Source organism: Podarcis melisellensis (assembly GCF_964234715.1).
Source record: "Podarcis melisellensis genome assembly, chromosome: 10".
Lineage (NCBI taxonomy): Eukaryota > Metazoa > Chordata > Lepidosauria > Squamata > Lacertidae > Podarcis > Podarcis melisellensis.
Genome location: NC_138542.1, coordinates 2,738,904 through 2,761,003, shown reverse-complemented (window position 1 = coordinate 2,761,003; position 22,100 = coordinate 2,738,904). Strand labels below are relative to the sequence as shown.

Genomic DNA, 22,100 nt, shown 5'->3' with positions numbered 1-22,100 from the left:
GGTGCATTAAGTAGCCTTTACTATTCTTTTCCTGACAACCATACAAAGCAACAGCCTGTCTTCTCTGTGTAAGTGCTACTCTCAGGGTCCCTTAAGATAGTACTTGTTTCCTGCCTGAGCAGTCGGCTAATAGAAGCTAGATTGTTTCATGAGACAAATATTGGGCTGGTTCAAATGTAAAACTAAATCCCAGTTTAGTGTTACAAGAATGAGCCAAGGAGACACTTCTTCTCTCCCCCATGTGCTCAGTGTGGCTATAAAAAGAATTTAGGAAGCTTTTGCTTCTGGTTTATATTATCTGTAGCTCGTTGTTTTGTTTAAACCTGACAAACTGTGCTTAATCTTAAGTGTGGTTGCTTGAAACAAACCTTCAAACCATAGCTTAAGAAGTTGGCGTGTTTCAACAAACCATGGTTAAGATTAACTGCAATTTAGGGACGCGAGTGGTGCTGTGGGTTAAACCACAGAGCCTAGGACTTGCCGATCAGAAGGTTGGCGGTTCGAATCCCCGCAATGACGGGGTGAGCTCCCATTCTTCGGTCCCAGCTCCTGCCAACCTAGCAGTTCAAAAACACATCAAAGTGCAAGTAGATAAATAGGTACCGCTCCAGCGGGAGGGTAAACGGCGTTTCTGTGCGCTGCTCTGGTTCGCCAGATAAGGCTTAGTCATGCTGGCCACATGACCCGGAAGCTGTACGCCGGCTCCCTCGGCCAATAAAGCGAGATGAGCACCGTAACCCCAGTCGGTCACGACTGGACCTAATGGTCAGGGGTCCCTTTACCGTTACCTTTAGTGACTGGACATGCATGCTGAACAGTGGTTAATCAAAAATGGAATTGAAAACTTCTGGCAGCACATCTCTTAGTGACTTTTAGCAGAATGTATGGACTTACCTTTGTTGGAAAGTTTTGTATTTGAGTCGGTGTTGGGCAATAGGAAAATTCTGCCTCTGGTGACTGAACTGTGATGGCTCCTGCAAACAGACAAGTCATCACTAGATGCTGTAGTCCACAAGGGATTCATATGCATGTATCAACAGGTCCCTCAGAGTATGTTTCCTTGAAGTCAAAGAGGCCAACTTCCGAGGAAATGCTTTAGAATCCTCATGGAGGGTTGCTGGTTCCTCGTGGATTGGCTCGGGATCTGGGTACATGGTAAATCAATTTGAAGTTCCAGGCTTGCTAATGGCCCCGATAAAGCACATTTTGCCATAATAAAATGATCATATGAACCAGCCACAATTTGGTTCTCAGTGTTTAGAAGTCTTTGTGCTCCAGGCTCAATGAAATCTGCCCCAAGGCTATTTTTAGAGGATGCCTGGTGTCCCTGGCTATATTGAGCCAGATCACAGAAGGGCAAATGCCAGGCAGTGGTAGATGCCTTAAGAGCTGATTAAGTAATGCACATTTTGAGACAGAGAGGAAGAGAATGCTTTTTGTGGTAAGTGTAGCCAAGAGATTTGCACTGTCTTCTAACATTTACCTGAGAAATGGATTTTGGACGCCGTGCAAAATGGAACTGCACTTGCCAAATGCCTCCGGAATCATGGGAATGTGTCGTGAAGTAGCTGTGTTGGTTGTTGATCAGCTTTGTAGGCCTGCAATCATTTTTGAACTTTTGCCACCGTTGAACGTGGCAGCCATTGCCCCTTTCCCTTAGGTGAGGCGTGTTGTTTGCTCCTGTCATGGGACCCATGGAGACGTCATGGTCAGATCCTGAAGAGGACTGGAAGGAGTTTTGGGGGTTGGAGCTGTATGACCCCAGAGAGGGTCCTAGCAGGATTGGGGTGGTGAAATTGGGACCCCAATAAGTGTGTGAGCCCAAGAAGGGGGCCAGCAGGCTGGGCTAGGGAGTGGAGAAGTGGATTACACTGTCAATTGGTAAATGGAGATTTAACATTAGAAACTCTTCTCTGATCCAGTGCATTGATGAAGTTTGTCAACATATTTCATTAAATTTAAAATTTGTTAAATTTGTTTCCCCTACACAACCTAACCCAAACCCTAAAATACTGGAGCTCTGGGTGCTGCGTGCTCTGTGGACAAAGAAAGACAGCGCTTGTCCAACAAGAAATGTCTGGTGGCTACTGCTGGCAGCACTGAGAAGGAAATAGTCTTGGGTTCCAACCTATCTTTGTTTAGCATTTGCTAACCACTGCACTTACTTTATTGATGGCTTTCATCCTGACATTTCACTGCTCTACCCACTGCAGCCCAACCTGGGGTGGTGGGTGGGAGAAGACTATGCACAGCTAGTCAGATTCCTAAATTAAATAGTCATTTTTGCAGATTTTTGGATTATAATGTGACTCTGAAACTCCTTTTTAATTTAAGTGGCCTGGCAAGTCTTTGGAAATTTCAAGTATGACTCAAAATTTTATCCTTCTTTGCTGGAGAGAACATCTTGTAACTGATTAATGAAGTGTAAGGCAGGCAATAAAAGCTTTGTAGCTCTGATAATGATTTATAATCTGGGGCATAAGTACAGTGAGGCCATGTCCCCCAGAAAATAATTGTTTTTTTTATTTGATCTGCATAGTCACTGAAATATCTTTCATATGTGTGCCTCCTCTCATTTCTTCATTACCATTTGCTAATTTTATTTTTGTATGTCTAATGCAATCCTAGAGAATAGGATACAGTGGTTGACTTTTCACACCCTGTGGCTGTTGAACATTTATTAAACCATGGCGTAGTGTTATATCCTCCAGCTGGGCAGGATTCACAGATAACCAGAATCTGAACAAACCACAGTTTAGTAACCTGGGGGGGGGGGACCTGTCATGCTGCCCTAAATTTAGCTCTGCACGGAGAGTTTGATACCCATCGGCTCCCCTCAGGCAGTCGAAGTTGTTCCCCTTGCATAGCCGCTGTCTCATGCTGACAGCGTCTAGGAGCCACAGGTGAGAACTGAGTGCAGAATGGGCACTCAAGGTGGACGAACTACCCCAGAAGCAACATGTTGTGTCCCCCACCAATAATACACCCATATTATTAAATTAATAAATATTAATAAATAATTATTGGGTGGTTTATAACAAAACAATATTAAAATACAATATACAATATTCAAAAACCACAACAAACAAAAACTCAACAGAGATACCATAAAAGCCCTAACTTAAAACACAATTTAAAAGTCTGAGGGACAAAAAATGTTTTCACTGGGTGCCACAAAGGGCCCTTTCCCATGGATGTTCACCAGGAACTCATCTGCAGAAGCCAACTGCCTCTGATCCAGAAGCCATGGACAGTCTTATCCTCTACCGATTTGGCTCAACTCCTTTCATAGCCTGCTGAGTTGGTGGCCAACCCCACATTGCACAGCAGCAAATTTAATAGTTTAACTTTCCACTGTACATTTCTTTTTAAAAATAGCCTTGAGGTGCCTGGGGGTTGCGTTCTCCTTGTGTTCTCTCAGTGGGAACCAGGCCACCTGAGCTCTGAATGCATTCCCTGATGGGGTAAATAGAAGTTGGTGGGCAGGGGGCAGGGGAAATAGCTCAGGGGAAACCCTCTTGCCATGCCGTAGTCCTCCTTATACCATCTGGTCCCTCTTCACTGTGGCTGCTTTTAAAAGAAATATAAAAGGGAGAGGAGAACTGGCCACAAACCTCCTGGACCTGGCCTTGTTTGGCCATTGGCTCTGGTAAACAGCAACAAGCTCCAAGTGCAGGAAGGGCAAATGCCGGCCTGCTCTTTACCCACCAGAGGGAAAGGTCCAGTCTCTTGATCAAAGAGGGAACTGCAACAGAGTGGCTGTCCCACTTTCCAGCCGTAACTTCAGAGGTGCATTTTAATCCCCAGAGCACTGTAACCCTCAGGATCTGGAGCGGTTAAATACTTTGGATCCTTGCATTTGTTTTCAAGCGCTCTGAATGCAAGTCAAATAAAACCACAATCAAATAGAAATAATGGTATTTATACAGCACTTTTCCCTAAGTGCTTCATGCGCATTATTATCCCACAACAATGCGCTCCTGTACAAAGCTGCCCATTTGTTAAGGTCATCTTCTTATGCCGTCTCTCCTCCATCAGACGGTGTATGTGTTTGGGCTTGAGGTGGGGAAAGCACTTTTTCTGTCTGTACAATGCCAGGAGCATTAAATAGCAGAAACAAAGACTCTTTGAACCTGGGTTAGTGCAAGCAGACATGATGCACTGAACTCTTGTTACTTTTAATTAACCTTTAATGCAACCAGCCTCTGTATACATTCTGCAACCATCCTGTTCGTTCTCAGTGAATATGGAAATGGCAGAGGTTGAATGAATTCTCCTTCGTATTTGAGTATGTTCCTTATTTAACACCAAGGCCACAGATGCTGAGAGAGAGAGAGAGAGAGAGAGAGAGAGAGAGAGAGAGAGAGAGAGAGAGATATATCACGGTGAAACTCCAATCACAGTCAAGACCTGGAATCCAGTACTGTATGTGAAATAAATCAAGTTGTGAGACGGCAGGTGTGAGCTGGGAGTCTGAAGTAGCAGGAGATGGCAGCACCTCAGGCCAGGCCAGGCCGTCCCTGAGCAAACAATGGTTTGGGCTGCAGAGTCAGGCCAGTTTACAGGATCAGGTGGAAAGCTCTTTGCTCGTGCCTCCGACCCCTGCAGAGCTGTTGGTGGCAATTTAAGTCTGTGGCTTCACTGACACCAAATCCCACAGCAGGCGAGCAGCTGCTCCCTTTGGCAAGCTCACATCATTCTGCAGAGATCAAGCGGCCGGAATCTGCTGTTTTGAGACCCCTGTGCTTTGGAATGGTTTCCTCATGGAAATGATTCTCTCCCCTCCCAAGTTGTTCAGAACCCATTAATGCTCCGTTTCTCTCTTTCGCACGCCACACGGCCTGTTGTGTTTCACTGTGCCCTTAACATGCTGGTTACACTTCTGGGCCCAGCAGACATTGGCCTTTTGCTCTGTTATTTAAAGAAAAAGAAAGAAAGAAAGAAGGATAAGCAACTCTACATCCCATCTTGAGCACATGAATCCTGTTTCTCTCCGTCACTTGTGGGCATATTGCCATGTGCAGGACTTCATTCAGGCAGGGCTCCCCCCTCGCCCCTTCCTCAAACTGTTTCTAATTAGTAGGAACTAGTCTGTGGGAGCCTGTCTCAGATATTATTCCACAATGTTTTTACTTCTCTGTTTCACTAATATTTAGCCCTCTGTTTTCTTCTCTTCCCACGTGTCCCCAAAACCCTGGCACCTTTGTTGCAAAGCTGGAGTTGCTACAGCCCTCTGGGTGACCCTCCTCCTCCTTCTCCACCTCCTGCTGCTGCAGATGTACAAACTGCCTCCGCCTCCCCCCTTTCCCCTCTCCCTCTTTCCCCCTCCATTTCAGCACATTCCCATGATCCGAGACCCTCCCAAATTCCCAAACCTGAGTGCTACATCCTGTTTCCTGTAATTGGAACCACATCAGTAGATTTACAGTGCAGCTATTTTTAGGTGTTTGCTTATGATACGTGTGGTCCGTGAGGCACCTATATCCCAGATCACGACCCGTTCATAGAGACCTTTGTCCATGTGCATGCATACTGCAGTCACGATGTGGCATTATTGGTGTGCAGTGGGCTGCAGCCAAAACAGCCATCACCACACTGGTTGTCTGTTCACTCCAGTTGGAAGAAGCACCCCCATGGCTCCCGATTGCAATAGAGCACAGTCTGTTTCACAGTGGTGTATCCCAACATGTGTGCAGGCATATGCATATGCTAAGGAGTGGCTTGTTGGCATCCATGTGTCTCGGGAGACGGTGGAGGAGTGTGCCTTTGGGGGTGAAGGCAAACTGCTGGAGAGTTTTAGTGCTTGCTGTGGCTGGAGAGACCCACAGGGGAGAGACATGTTTTGTTGCAGGCGGGGCAGATGGAGGCGTCCCATTGTGCTGCTGCAGATGCACCAGGGCGTTTCTCCTCTCAGCTCTCCTCTGGCAGTCACTCTTCCTCTGGTCACTGCTATGGATGCACAACCTGTCTGTCTGTCTCCAGGCGCTGTGGTTGTCTGAAAGGGATTATCACATGGTAGGGTTGATGTTGCCGGCCTTCATAAGCAGTGGCTGCAGATATTTGCAGGGTGAACTGGGCCAAATGTCTTGACCACTCTGCACCAGTTTTATTCCAGGCCTTATTCCAACCCCCTTTTTTTGCATGTCTAAAAATAGACAGTAGAGCAAAAACATCTTTTCAGATGCGCTGTAGTTTGCCAGCAAACTCGTGTTTTGTGGCTGTTTCTCAGATCAACATTCTTGGACTTTCAAAAAATTCCTCATCCAGGGCTTCTGAGTCAACTCAGCAGTTCTGGGATAAGAGGACAGGTTCTCTTAAGGATCAGTCACTGGTTAAAGAGGAAGCAGAGAGCAGGAATAAAGGGACAGTTTTCACAATACAGGGAAATCAATGGGTTCCCCCAAGGATCTGTACTGGGATTAGCAATGGCCGAATCTGACGGTTTCTTTCTCAGTTTCTAATTTTTCTAATCTTAAGGACAGTTCTCCGCATTTCCGCATCCATTTGTGATTTTTTTTTAAGTCTTCATGAAAATTCAACAGCATTTAAATGCTAATTTCATCTAATACACACATTTCTAATGCAATTTTTCCTAAGATAACACATTTTTGCAATGTGATTTCCCCTAATATATGCATTTTTAGGTGTACTTTTGTACATGCATTTTGTGCATATTACTGGGTTGGGGAGCTTTATTGCCAAAATTAAGAGAAATGTGAATATAAAAAGAATGGCTGTGTTTTGGTTTGCACACTAATTCAGAAAGAATGAATTGGTTAAGTTTACCTTTGAAAACAAACTGAACCAAATTTCTTCTTGATCCCAAATTGAAACTTGGGAAGGGGCCCAGAAGGATCTCTCCAACAAAATTTCAAACAAAATGGCTAGTCCGTGTACACTGATGCACATTGAGACCTCTCCACTCATATAGGGTGTTTGCACATAACAGTACATTCGGGACTCAGTGCTGCTCATGCATGCAAATTTTGTGCACAACACCATCAATAAAATGCTGTCTCATTTTATTTTCCCATTTAATCCAGTTTTACTGGAAAATTTACTGGAAAATTCTATAGATTATAAGACAGCAGAATCTATTTTTCTATAGATTAAAAAATATTCACAGCAGAAATGGTGAATTTGAATTGGGGGCATGTGATATTTTGATGAGGATGATGGTGATGTGAAAAAAATGCAGATATGAGAAACACGAGTCCACAAGAAACCGCTGTGTGGAAGTAGGGTCTGAATTATCAGTGGCTCCTATGGACACAGCAACTTGGGTCTGAATCCGGAAACAGATTGTGGCCCAGGCAGGTAGCTCAGCAGCCATCTTGGGGTGTCAGCAGTCACCCCCAAGCTGGAACACCACCCTTGTTCTCTTAGAATGCCAATGGCACCCACTTGAGAGGTGCCAGAACTGAGTTCCAGTGAGTTATGGCTGAAAAAAGCCCTGTATATATTTAGTATTATAACCCCCCCCTTAAAACATAGCTGTCCACCTTCCCTTTGTTTTGCGGGAAATTCCCTTATTCCAGCTCCATTTCCCGCTGCTATCCCGGATTGTTAGATATCCCGTAGACTGTCCCCGGGACAGGTGAGGCTGCTGATCCCTTATTTTCAAATCCAAAAGTTGACAGCTATGCCTTAATGGACCATTTTACCAAGAACGTGTAAACAAGGGTATAACTTGAGTGTTTTTCAGATTTTTTCCTTTCAGGGAAGCTCACAGTGAGTTGTGGTCCAAAGAGCTCCCCTCCACATGGCTGCCACAGAACGCCAGGCAGTTGCAGGGGATTCTGGGGCATGTTTTAGGGGGTCTTCTCAGTTTGTGGGGGATGTAGCTGCCTGGCTTCTGGGATCACGCTGTTACCCTGCTTAAACAGAAACACACCCAGCAATCTCCTGCACTGCACACCACAGGGAAAAGAGGTGTGATATTGTGAGCAGGCTGCCTTTCAGAGGAGTTTGACAATTACGGTAGTTATCTCCCTGTTGAGAAACCCCTGAGTAACACCTGGGCTGTCCGGTTTGAAAATCAGTGTACTAGGTTACCATAGAGGCATTTTAACTTGAGTTTGAGTTTCATCACAATCCCGCCACAAGTGGGCTTCTTTTGTAAGCTGTATTAATTTATGGCTAGTCCCACCCCCCACCCCAGCCATTTGCGGGGCCTGCACAGAGCAAATGATTGCAGTGACCACAGGCCGTCCAGGAAACGCAAGCAGGAAGCTTTTTGTTTCCATTTCTCTTTGTGATTAACTGAGGTTTATATATTACTCTCATGAAAGCAAAGTTTTCCACTGTGGCCAAAAGACTGCTCTCTCCAGAGCTTTTCATAGCCCTGTGCCTGACTTTCATCATTAAAGAAGGCAAGCATAGACAATGTTGACTGTTACTTCATTTGTAAAAAAAGCCATAAGTTAGAAAGAACAGATTGGCCATTGCAGACAAATCTCTTAGGCCATGGCCTGTTAACCTATTTGAAAAATCTGACCCTGGTCAAAATCGCCTAAATGTCTGGTGACTGGAGAGGGGAATAAGTAGAGGGCCATGCAAAGATATTCTTGACTGTTCCACACCTTTTCCAAGGACTATACAGATGGAGCTTACAGGCCACCAGTGATTGGGGACCATCGTTTGAGGATTTCTTTCCTCTAATTCTTTTGTGGGGAATGAACCCGGGGCCGACATGCTCCAATGTGGAGAGCAGGGTTTGGATGGCCGAGTCCATTGCAAGTCACTCTCTCTCTGTCTACCCGCCTCGCAGGGTTGCTGGGAGAGAGAGCACAGGATGTGCCCCTGAGAGGAAAGAATATAAATGGGATAAACGCAAAGCAGAATTCAGAGGAAAGGTTCACCAAACTAAAACGGACCTAAAATGTCTGCCAAGGTTTGCCATGTATATTGCTGCAAACCTTCATGAATACTTCCAGTTAGACATTTACATTGATGTCTGCAATATCTCACCATTTCAGCACATCATGCAATTAAATTCACATAAAACTTTGTGCTAATGGCAGCATGGTTTGTTTGTTGGGGTTTTTTTGCCAGAGGCAATTAACTCTCTCAGAAGACACAAACTCCCTTTGCATTTCTTGCTAATGGAAATGGATTTAAGAAGCTCAACTATGCTTCAGAAAACTGCTAGTACTCAGTGTACATGGTTGAAAGAATCATGTATGATGATGTTGTTGATGCTGACGATGATTAGAGTATGTAAAATGTTTTATTTGTTTCTAGTTGATGTTATCTGGTCATAAACAGAATGGATGGATTGTTCTGTTTCTGGTCCATGTCAGTTTTGCATCTGTTCATAAGTCAATTCCATCCCATTTCTGCTTCAGCCTGCAGCCTATTTTTATTGCACATTGTCTTTGAATGTATCACACACTTTTGTATGCATTTTACCCTAAAATACACATTTTTCCTTTGCTTTTTGAGCTGAGAACCAAAAACAGTAACAGAGTTCAATTCCACATATTAGCATGGGAGCATAAGAAGGGTCTGCTGGATGAGACCACTGGCCGACTTTGTCTGGCTTGCTGTTCTCACAGTGGCCAGCCATAGTCCAGTGGGAAGCCGATACGCAGGACCCGAGGGCAAGAGTGCCGTCCCCTCCTGTGGTCTCCAGCAGCTCAAACTGAAGTGTGAGTTTGCTTACAAAATGTGAACCCAACAAAATCCTTGAGCATTCCTACAAAGAGCTGCAAATGGAAACGAGGCTGTAAGAACGCCTTGAAATCCCATTAGTGTTGCTGACTTTCTTGGTGCTATAGTGGAAGGCTTTAGAAAACGAACTTGTTCACCCTCTTTTTCAGTGACTAAGTAATCAGCTGGTCCAATGCACTCTCTCTGTCAAATCATATACTTTCATCTCTTCTTGACATCCAATATTCTCTATAAATTCCAGTGCAGTGAAAGTGCAGTGATGTCAAAGAGGCTATCACTTTCTACCACCCATGATGCACCCTGCCCTTATAAATGAAACACATTTGTTATAATTTTTATACCATGTCAAGCAACTTTTATTTCTTCCTGTTGGAAAGTATGCTCTTTTTTTATCTCACCCTTGGAACTTATGAATCAGAGAAATCTACCTAAGTGCATTTCCTTCCATTGACATCACGGTTATTGATGTATTTTCTGAATGCCCAGCTCTTGGCAGCAGGAATTGTTAGTTATGTTCAGCACTAATGTAAGCACAGAAAAAAGATACCTGCCACGACACAGTAAGATTACATTAATTGGAATGGTAATGATGTATTGTTCTGCTGGACAACACATGCAATCTCGCTCTTACTCCTGAGCATTCATGTTTACCATACTTAGGAGTACTTTATCTTCTTCATGCTCACTGGGGAGGCCATGTTTTCAATTGTAATCTTAGATAATTGCACGAGGCATGCAGGATTAGATCAGGTTTTATAATGAGGGCGTAGCAGCAAAGGAGCTGATGCTTTTAGACTGAAGATACATAATTCACCACAATCCTCAGCTGTGAAATGGGCAGTCGGTAGCTGAGCTACAGATAATGTAAAGGCAGCACCAGGTCTTCTCAAAAGGTGTCTGCCTTTGTAAGGAGCACCAACTGGGGACACACAAGGGGAGAAAACGAGACGTCTGGGCAAGAGCATTTGGAATGAAGCTAATATGAAAGGGATACCAGGAATTTAGGATTTCTAACAGATCTATCATCTGAGGGATGAAAATCCCAGGTAATCCCAGGTAAAATAATAATAATAATAATAATAATAATAATAATAATAATAATATTCATTAAAAATTGTATACTGTTCTTCACATGAAACCATAAAAATACAAAATAAAAACACAAAATACATACTAAAAACAAGAACAAAAACAAAGCAAACCAATAACCGCCCCCGTCACACAAACACATTGGATGATAATCAGCCCAAGGCCTGCTTTAAGGGGAACGGTTTGCCTGGTGCCTAAATGTGTCTAATGAAAGCACCAGGCACGCCTCCCCAGGGAGAGCATCCGACAAACGGGAAGCCATGGCTGAAAAGGCCCTTTCACGTGATACTGCCTTCTGGACCTCTCATGGAGGAGGCAGACAAAGAACGGCCTGTGAAATAATGTTCCAGGGTTCCCTTTCAACACCTACAAGTCCAGAGACGAGAGCTGTGTACACACTAAAGCACATTCCTTCCCTCAAAGAATTCTGGGTACTGTAGTTTGCCCTTCACAGAGCTACACGTCTGAGCAATCCTTAACAAAGGACTGTGCCCAGAATCCATTGATGGGAAGAATGTGCTTCGAGTGTGCTTTAAAGGTACCTTGTTACCATCCCTTGTTGCTCTTCCTGCACCCCCTTAGCTCCTACACTTGTTGGAGAGAAAAGTGGCACCTGGTGTGTGCAGACCCTGCAAGAGGCCATCCCATGATGCAGGAGCAGCAGCAGGCACCAAGAGGCTTCCACCTGGAACGGCCAGCGTAGTTGCTCCTGTGCCCTTCCGCAGGGAGTGGCAGTGTCCCCAGGGTTTTTATTTTATTTATCCTTCATAAAAGTATTTCTGTGCACCACCCACTCACATAAAATATCCAGGCATCATCTCTTTGGTAAGCATCTTAAGCACCCTTTTGTGTGTGTGTGTGTGTGTGTGTGTGTGTGTGTGTGTGTGCGCGTGTGTGAAGGGTCGTGTAGGAGACCTGGGGCAGGCGGAGCAGAGCAGGGCCTTTCTTCAGTTATGTCACACCACACACACACCACACGTGAATGACATTTAAAGTGTCATGCCAGTGTATTGGCCCAAGAGGCAGCGTTCCATAACCCAGCAGGTGCTGTGGTGTGAAAGGAATGTTAGAAAACAAGACAGAAGTACAGTGGTACCTTGGTTTACAAACTTAATCCGTTCCTGAAGTCCGTTCTTAAACCGAAACCGTTCTTAAACTGAGGTGCACTTTCCCTAATGAGGCCTCCCACCACCGGTGCCCTTCCGCCGTTCAGATTCCGTTCTTAGACCTTGGTAATGTTTGCAAACCTGAACACTACTTCCTGTTTTGCAGAATTCGTAAACCAAATAGTTCGTAAACAGGGCTGTTCTTAAACCAAGGTACCACTGTACTAGTGTTATAAACAGGAAGACCCACACAATATTCCCCACCCCCTGGATGCCCCCCAGAGAGTAAAATGACTGGTGTTTTCTTAGCTCATGTTAACTTGGTGCAAAATAACGTGGTTTGTTTATTATAAAATATACATACACTATTTGAATGTAAAAACCTCAAAGTGACTTACAAAAGATTAAACTGTGTAACAACATCAACAAGTTGAAGCCAAATTGTTAACCTGGTTTATTTTTAACTGGTTGGAAGGTTCACACAAAATAATGTTCCTTTTCATCTCACATTTCCATTTCAATTTATTTATTAAATTTGCACACTGCCCTTCATACAAAGATCTCATGGCAGTTCAGAGCATAAAAATACAAGGAAGATCTGATACAGCTAAGATCTCAGGCTGTTGTTTCTAATTAGGTATTGCCGTGTGCTTAAGTTCTACAGATGTTTTACCTGAACAGGACTCTCAAAATTTGCCACATTTATGAAGTACATAAATGGAACCCATCACCTGCCTTAAACTTCTTGATTGTAAAAAAGTGCAAACAAGTAAGAAGGGGCAAGTACGGCAAATGTCTTGTTCCATGTCCCAATCAATCTTATTTTGTAATGCGGCAATAATGCATATATTCGGGGGAATGCCTTCGACAATGCCATCTTCACAGATGCAATGAGAAGGAATGCCCACAGAGCCCATCTAAAACCAGGGGCAGAATCTGCTGAAACATCAGCAAAGTGGATGTTTTCCTTAAGGGGAATTTATAGAAACCTCTGATAAAAATAGGATTCAAAGCCACGCTTGACCTTTATCATAGCAGGCAGATTTCAGAGCTCCATCTCTAATCTTGATTTGTAATTGCGCTTATGTATTCCTGCAAAACCACCCAAGGCATTTGTTGAAGGAAAACTAGGTTAGAGGCTTTATTAATGAATAACGTTTGCATTGGGGGGGGGGGGGAGGTTTCCTTTAAAGGCTTAATTGGGGAGGGACTTTCCACTTTGCCAGGGGAGGCTTCTTCTCCAATCTCAGCCAGCCGGGTCCGGGTCCGCCTGCCTCTCGCCGGGGAGGCGCGCCGAGGGCGGCCGGGGCTCCGCGCGGCGCAGCTCCCACCGACGGCGGACAGAAGGCAGCGGGCCTCGCTCTTCCGGCAGTGGGCGCCGCCGGGCTCCTTTTCGGAAGCTCGTTGGCCGGGAGACTCGCGCAGAACTCGCGCGCGGGCGCGGAAAGCAGCCCGATTCGGTGCGCCTTCCTGCCCGACGGTCCGCCCCAGACGCCGCCGCCGCCGCCGCCGCCGCGCTTCTCGCGCGCCCCCAACAACAAAGGCGGCGGCGGCGGCGGCGGGCGGAGGGGCCGAGACACAAAGCGGCGGCAGCGCCCCTCGGAGCGGGGCGGAGCCGCGGCCCGTGAGTCAGCAGCCCGCGCGCCGGCGGGATCCGCCCCGCGGCGCCTGCAAGGCGAGCCCGGGCGAGGAGCGAGCGACGGACGGACGGACGGGCGAGCGAGCGCGGGAAGGAGCCGCCTTGGCGCGCCGAGGTGAGGGCTTGGCGGCGGGCGCGCGCCGGACGCCGAGGTTCCCGCGAGGAGCCGCTCTCCATCCCCGCTGCGCCGCCGGGCTCGAGGGGCTCCGCTTCTTCCTCGCCTTTGTCCTCCGCGGAGGGAGGCTCAGGGGAGCCGCGCGGAGACCGCCCTGCGCTGGAGAGCGGAGCTCGCTTGAGAGTCTCGTGGCGGCTGCTTTGCCCAGCCTCCCTCCGCGGAGCTTTCTCCTTCCTTCCTTCCTTCCTTCCTTCCTTCCTTCCTTCCTTCCTTCCTTCCTTCCTTCCTTCCTTCCTTCCTTCCTTCCTTCCTTCCTTCCTTCCTTCCTTCCTTCCTTCCTTCCTTCCTTCCTTCCTTCCTTCCTTCCTTCCTTCCTTCCTTCCTTCCTTCCTTCCTTCCTTCCTTCCTTCCTTCCTTCCTTCCTTCTCTCTCTCTCCTCCCCCCGGGGCGCCTCTTCGCTGTCCGGCTTCCGAGGGCTCCTGGGCTGCCTCGGGCTGCGGCTTCCCGGCGGGGCTCCTTCGCGGGTCTCGGCGCGCCTGTCCCTTTGTGAGTGGGGCGGGGGGGGGGCGCGAGGCGCTTAGGCCCTTGAATGGGGCAGAGTGCGCCCCTTCCCCCGGAGTGGGGCAGGAAGGCGACGGGGATGACTGGGCTCCGCAGGCACGGCCTCCCTCAATCTCAATTCACTTGGCGGGGGTTTTGTTTTAATGCACATAGCAGCGGTTTGGGCTTCAGCCCGATGCGAGTTGCGGAGTGCGCGTGTCTCCTTTTTCCTTTTTGTACTTATTTTGGAGCTTGCCAGTTGGTGTGGGAACGTGGAATAAGAAGCGTTTAGTTCCAGCCTCCGTGTCGTGCCGTCAGTCTGAAGGGGCTGCAGATGTTCTGCCTATGGGGTACCGCTCTGGGGCCTGAGCTTTCGGCAACGTTGCAGGCAATGCTGCCTCTGTGCCTGGGATTTAGAACGACCGTATGTGTGAGAGAGAAACTTTCCATAAACTATACACACGCCAAACTGAACTGTAATGGCAGATAACGAATTCTGTTGCCTTCTTCCCAGATGACGCTGAACTCCAACTCCCATCTTCCCCAGACATCATAGCCCATTGTCAGGGGGGATGGGAGTTGGAGCCCAGGATATTGGAGGCTTGGGAAGAGCAGGGGGCTGATAGCACCAGCTGCAAATTCCTGCATTGCGGGGTGGGCTAGATTAGCCTCAGGGTCCCTTCCAGCTCTAGAGTTTTCTCATTCTGTATGGCCTCCTATACCAGAAGAAGGGCATTCAGCCTTTAAATGGAATCAGTGACTTGCAAGGTTTGGAGCCGAGTCTTGTTGATGCTGCCAGAGGGTATCAGGAATTCCCTGGCTGGGGGTCTGTTCATCCGCTCCCCCATTCCGTCTCCAGCAGCCAGGTGTGTTGTCTGGGCACTTGCAAGCAAGACATGATAGTGATCTCTCCTATCTGGTATTCAGATGGAGGCACCACTGGGCCAAGGTGGCTGCTTGTCCCTTACTAGACCTGCCCCCCCCCACGTTCCTCAAATCTGCTTAAAAAAACTTTTCTGTGCACGTCTATTTTGCAGCGTTGCCCATAAATTAGTTTTGTGAAGAGGAAACTCTCCTTTTGCAATTTCTGAACCCGCTTCCAGTAAACTTTATTGAGGGGGGTAGGCGTTCTACAACTGAGAAGGGAGGGCAAAGCTTTTTTCTCCAAAACGCTAATACGTAATTTTATAAATCTGTCACGCCTCTCCTTACCTAGTTGTCTCGCTTCTCAAAACCAGAAAATGTGGTCTTAAAAGCATGAGTAATCATGTAAATTCTTGCAAGTATCTCATGTACCATTTGTTTCTCTTTGGAAGTCCCCTCAATCCTTCTTTGTAAAAACCAAAGCAATAAGGATCATTTCTGTCTGGGTCTGTCTCTGTTCTCCAAGAAGCTGCTTCACTTGCTGAGCCTGGGAAGTCCACTATTGCTACTGTGGGTTTATCTAAAGTATTTGAGTACTTTGGTGGCACTTACACCCCCAGGCCGCCCTTGCCTGGGGGCATTTAAAGAATGCAAAGGAAGGTTGGTAGAAGCAGCTGCTGGGCCACAAGGCAGGGAACTGCAGCAGACATGGAGCCAAGTTGGAAGCAACCCGTAGGGGAAACTCCTGTGCTTCTCTTTCAGTTGGGGTGTTGCAGGCGGTTAAAATTGTGATGTGCAGTCACTTGATTGGCCCATTGAATCTTCTTGATCTCCCACCCCCTCTGACTTCTTGTAACTTTTAACTGTGCCTCTTCCTTCCTAACCGACAAGTGCTGGAGCTGGTTAACATGGGTTCATCCTGAATATTTTCGCTGCTTCAGGAGCCACTAACTCTAGGGGGCTTTGCCTGCAGCAACACCTGTTGCACTGGTAAGTTCAAAAGAGCAAAAAGCAACCTGTTTGTTGCTGTTCTGAATACTTTTGGCCATGCTGAGAAGTGAGCATTTTGTGGCAAGCCGTTTGCGTGACAGCCTAAAATTGTCTGAAGTGACTATTAAATATTTGTCAATACATAGTTTTTGCTCTATATGCACACTGTCTAATCTGCCCTTGGAATAGTTGGGCTGACTTAGGTGAAGGTGTGTTTCTTCTGTTTTTATTTTTAGTATCATGCATATAAGGTGTCCAGCGCTTGGCAGAGGAGTCAGAGAGCAGTATTGTCTTACAGAGCCGGGTTCAGTGTACCTTGCGCTGCCGCAGCAAAAGAGAGGATGGTCAACAAAGGCAGGAAAGGACCTTTGAAAGGAAATCAAGTTTCTTAGTGAAGCAGCAGCTGGGCAAAGAAAGGAGGCTTGCTTGCGGGCTAAATTATGTGTTGCATTTTGCACCCTGACTTTAACCAATGAACTCAAGAATGGCATGCAAGAAATCTTGCAGAGCAGGCTGGCTCTGCTCTTCCTCCCCCAGTCAGGTGGTCCTGAATCCCAGATGCTGGAAACCAGGGCAGAGGCGGAGGTGGTTCGTGCCTTCGGGTCCTGCTTGCAGGTTTCCCACAAGCATCTGGTCAACCACTGTGAGAACAGGATGCTGGACTAGATGAGCCCTTGGCCGGACCCAGCAGACTCCTTGCAGTCCTGGCACCATTGCATTTTACGCCTGCAAAACTTCTGTGAGTTAGATTTAAGTGAAGAGGGAAGGGGCCAAGCACATCCCTCTGCGCTTCATGGCTGAGTGGGGAATTTGTGCCAGGGTCTCCTCAATCCAAGATTTCTCCTTCTTGCCCAGCTTCAGCTTTCCTTGGACATTGACTACAAATCTACAGAGGTTGACCTCAAAATGAGGTTTCCTTGGAAGCTGTTATGAAAAAGCAGTTTTGGACAAGACGTACTTGGCTTGGGATGGGACTGTGACCATAGGAGCATGTTTGATTCTTGATGGCTGGAGTCACGATGGGTAGGCAGCAAATTTATGGTGTCCCTCACTGCATGCCTTTATTCCTTCCTTGTAGAACAAAGTGGCTGCCATGATGGGACATTGTTTTGCTTTGCTTTTGTTCTTGTTTTTATTATGTATTTTGTGTTTTATCTTGTATTTTTATGCTGTCCTGAGATCTTCAGATGAAGGGCAGTATACAAATTATACAAAAATTAAGTTCTGTGTGTGTGAGTTACAAGTGGCACTTGGGGACACTCCTGCAGTGAAAAAGGATTCTGTGTCTTTTACCCTCAGGATGGAGTCCCTGCCACATCCACGCCTGCTGATACAGATAAAGAGTTTCCTCAAAGCCCCCCTTCAGGCAAACACCCCCCTTGGCGGAGGGGGGGAGCTGCTCCCCCCATCAAGCAAACAAACAAAAATACTTAACTAACTGGCCAATCATGTTTCAGACAGTTGGGTTCTGCCCCCCCATGAATGCTGGCTGTGCCCCCCTGCCCCTTCCCCTGCCAGCTTGTTGCTTCTTCCTTCCTGCCTGCAACTCTTCCACCAATGAATAAACTCCTTGGTGCAGTTCTCCTTAGGGCAGCAAGCCTGGACCTGGACTGCACCACTTCAGACTCCCTTCCACGGAGGATAAGGCTATGGGGTAGCTCCCCCGTCAGGCAGCAGGCTGAGAATCGCAGGCAGGAAGAGCTCCATTGCCTCCCAGTCCTGCCTGTGGGCTTTCCGTGGGCTCCTGGCTGGCCATGGGGAGGTGAGCAGGTGTGTCTAGAATGGTCCCTTGGCCTGATCCAGAAGAATATCTCTATTCAAATAATACCCTGCATAGCTGCAAACCAGGGAGAAGGTTCTCCATCCTGGTCCCCAACATGCTAGCATTTAACATTCCAGCTGTTTTCCTTTTGAATGTGACGCCCCCCCCCCCCGCCGTAGCGTGCAAACACAGCCACAGCCACACACCCGCAGTGAGTACCAGGCCTTGGTTCTGGCTAAAGACACTGGTTTTATAAAGTATTGCAGTCATTCTGTGCCAGCAGATGTGGGATGATGCACGGGTCCCTCAGTGTCACCACTGAAGTCCACTCCTTCAGTTAGAAGGTTTGGTTTTGGTCTAAATGATGGGAATGACACAGCCATCCATTCATAGTGCCCTTTCTGTATAATAGCCGTGTGACCTCATATTTGCTTACTGTCCTTTGTCCTGCTGAAAATTAATAAAAACCACATTATTGAAGGCGGGGTGTCAAGACGGGCATCTGCTGGTACAGAGCGATCACATCGGGCTCATGGTCCTGAGCTCACAGAATGCTTAAAAATGCAGGGATTTGGGGAGAGATAGAATAGGCACCAAACAAACTAGGTTAGAAGAGGTTCACCACAAAAAGCTCAGCACCTTAAAAAGTTACATTGATCTTTATCTTATCACCATCTTTCAAAAAATAGCAAATGAATGTTTTTTCCCTTGCCTCCATTCATTCAAATGCGTCCATCTTCTCCTGACAGCCTGTGTTCTCGCTGCCCTGCAGGCAGACTGCAACCACAAACACACTGAACTTTCAATTGCTGCAATTGAGATTATTTTGCAGTGACTAGTTTTATGAAATAGTTCTGTGTTTAGGTAGTGCTGTCTTTGCATTCCTTTTTATTAAGGACTTTACAGTAAAAAACTATAAGTGAGGAACAGTTCCGCAGCAAAATGCATTTTGTTTGTTTGGAAAGACAAGCCTCTTCCAGTCCCCTCTCAATGTAGCCAAGATTGGCCAGTTATAATGCAGGTTACACAAATATCAACTGATGCACATTAACCCAAGTCTTCATAAGTTGTTTGGGACCTTTCCCAATATTAAACATTTCCAAACTGAAACATAATTTTTAAGTGGTGGTGGTGGAACTTGTTTTTAGTATTTTTCACAGTGTAAGCGATAAAGTCATTTCAAACAGGGAAATGTGGTTCTGGTTTCACTGGCCTTTGATCATGTGCATCTGTTGGGTAGGTTTCTCTGCTGCCCTCTTCCAGAGCTTCCTGTACCAACTGTCTATGGCATCTGTAGAGTTTTTCCTAATTGTGTAATAAGCAATCTAGCTGCATAAAAAACACAAGCTCTTTTTGTCTCTTCTCTGTCTTCTTCAAACATGGAAAGCAGTCTTAGCTTGGGAGTCATTTACTCCCTGATTTTGGACCCACAGGTCTTCTCGCTAGTGCTTATGCCAGCCCTGAAAAGTAGGCCAGTTCAGGGGTAAATACTAAATCAATACATGATAAAAGTGGGGAAAAGAAGTCTCTCCATGGCCACCTTTTTGTTTTTGTTTTCCTCCATTTTTGGGCAGCTAATGTTTACAAACAACAAGGTGGCTTCTGCCACCAAACAGACGAGACTAATGGAGCCTTCAGAGGGGCAGCTTTTTATTCTGTGAATCACCCTGAGATCTTTGATGAAGATGTTGCACTTGGCCCATATATTGTGTGTGGCACAAGCATGGTGGAGAGACATGATTGCGGCTTGGTGTAGTGGTCAGAGTTTCTGACCAGGCCTGGGACGACACTTTCGGCTATGAAGTTCTCTGTTCGAACTGTGGGCTGAGAGAGAGGGCCTGGCTCACCCTCTCTGGCAAGGTGACCGTAAAGATAACATTGTGTGGCTCCTACAGGCACTGCCTTGAGCCCCTTGGAAGACAGTTGGACTAGAAATGTAATAAATAAAATTCATAATCCGAGGACTCTCTTCCTATTACCATCAGAGAGAGGAAACTTGAATTCCAGTGTTGACTTCACTTCTCAGTAATGTAAAACCTGAGTATCCCACATGTTCTCTTGACTTCCTTCTAGGTAGGCACAGTTAAGATGGAAAACAGCATGACGACACATTCTTCTCAGTGTTCCAGTTACAGATAGGTAGCTGTGTTGGTCTGCCATAGTCAAAACAAAAAAAAATTTCCTTCCAGTAGCACCTTAAAGACCAACTAAGTTAGTTCTTGGTATGAGCTTTCGTATCTGAAGAAGTGTGCATGCACACGAAAGCTCATACCAAGAACTAACTTAGTTGGTCTTTAAGGTGCTACTGGAAGGAAATTTTTTTTGTTTCTTCTCAGTGTGTTTTAGAAGGTAGTGGAGAGAGTCTTCTGTAGGTTAGGTTTATTCTCTTAGTTGTTTTGTCTTTGTCTATTTTGCTGTTGCCCCACATCTTCAATCCAGGCCCCCCAAAGAGCTTGGTTTGGGCTTGTCTGTTCTTTAACATTGGGTATCATCAACAGGACGAAACTGGGTTGCTGGCTGTCACATCAGATAAGGCTCTGGGGCCAATTTGCCTCTCTGCTGAAGAATTTCAAGAACCAGTTATGCAAAACCAGCGGGTTTTAGGCACACCTTTAGAAACATGTCTGCATAATCATTGTTCCAGGTAACCACAGTCAGGTTGCTATAGCATTGCCATGGCAGCCTGTTGGTGCCTGTAATTTCAGTGGGAAAATCTAGTCATTCCTTTTTTGATCAATACTGTTCTTGGGGGGAGTCCAGTGCATTGTGGTAGGTCTACTCCTTGAAAGATGGCCTCTATCCGTCTTACTCTAGTGAACCCTGCAGAGCCAATACCCTTTTGTCAAGTGCTGGGAGCTGGAGGGCTTAGAACAGAGTACCTGCCATGGAGAAGATTCCTGCTGCCTGCTATTCAGTCTAGAGGCTGCAGGTGGATGGGAGATGTGGGAATGGGGAGTTCTGCAGTGGAGGAAAGGGGCCAACGGGGACGCCTCTGGGCACGAGTTGCACCGCCCAGGTCATGCCGCAGTGTTTTGCTTGGACTGAGGCCGCCAGCCGCTCCCTGCAGAGGCACTTGTGGGACGGGGGATTTGGTAAGAGGAAGAGGCGAGTGTGAGGCTGCAGCAAGCAAACAACGGAGGCGGGGTGGGGGTGGGGGAGAGGAAGTGAGGAAATTTAGCCACCTGAGTGAGGAAAGGAGGGAGGCTGGAGAGTTGTGACAGATCTTGAAGGAGAGGAAAAGGAGAAGTTCCTGCCCGCCCGCCCCAAATGCCGAGGTCTTCCTCCTCTCCTGCCAGGCCCTCTGCTGAGCCAGAAAGCATCTCCTCCCTTCTGTGAGGAAGATAAGATGCAGGAAGGAAATTTAGAAAGAGAGAGATGGTTCGTCGTTTTACTAATAATAAACTTGGGAGTAAGGGAGGGATTACTCAAATTGGCTATTGGGCTTTCGTTTATTGAGTTTCTCTTTGTGCATCTAAATGCAGGTATGAAAGAAGAAATTAATCAGCTGTGTATCATGTAATGGCCTCCTTGGCATAGGCCTCCGACTAGGAGGAAGACGGGGATGGAAGAAACAGGCAGTTTGCAGAGAGCAGCAAGGAGATACAGAGAGATAAGAAAAGGCTTTGCCCTCTGAAACAAAATCTGCCTAAAATGGGATGTCCTGTGTCAACATTTTGTGATTGGTGGGCCTCAGTAGTTTTTTATCCTTTCAAGAAGACTCTGGGGTAAGGAAATCTGAGAAACCCCACCTTAAAGTATTGTTTGCCAAGCATGCAAATAAGGTTGAGTTGAAGCTTGGGGTTGCTGTTTAGCAGCTGCTGATGTCAAAAGGGGATTGACTGAATGCTGACCCCCCCCCCAAATAATAATAAAACAAGACCCTAGTTTCGTGGCTGTGGTGGACTCCTATATTTCTCTCTTTCTCAGCACAGTTGCGAGAAGTTCATACGCTTGGCCTTCTAGTTTAGATTGAAGCTTGCTGTGTTAACCTAACCGTAAACTGTAGTTTATCTGAACTATGGTTTGTTTTGAACAAGCCAACTTCAATTCATGGGTTATGAAGCTGTCCTGCTTGAAAAAAACAAAGTTAATGTTAACCACAGTTTAGCATGTTGACCAGATCCTTCACTGTGGTTAACCAAAGCTGCTGGGATCCTATGCAGAGAGATGAAGGGGAGGGGAGCACAGGAGCCCAAACCTCATTGCAGCTTACTAAATGATGGTGGTCATCGCCTCTTCCCTTCTCTGCCTCCCCCCACCAAAAAACCAAATCGAAACAGGGAGAAATTTCGGGTTTACCTTATTCAGCCCTTGGAGAAATTT

At 46.6% G+C, this 22,100-nt stretch overlaps 1 protein-coding gene across 2 annotated transcripts in view; it reads left to right on the top strand.

The window, feature by feature from the left end:
* The window catches only part of FAM107B (family with sequence similarity 107 member B), a 101,751-nt gene that overhangs the window by 33,572 nt on the left and 46,079 nt on the right, over positions 1 to 22,100 (top strand). The window contains exon 1 of one of the 2 annotated variants that reach the window (XM_081927897.1): positions 15,604 to 16,015. The exons of the other annotated variant lie outside the window; for it this stretch is intronic. The gene's annotated coding sequence lies outside the window, so the exon portion shown is untranslated. Of the gene's footprint in view, positions 1 to 15,603; positions 16,016 to 22,100 lie in introns of those variants that run through there. 2 annotated transcript variants of the gene reach the window in all.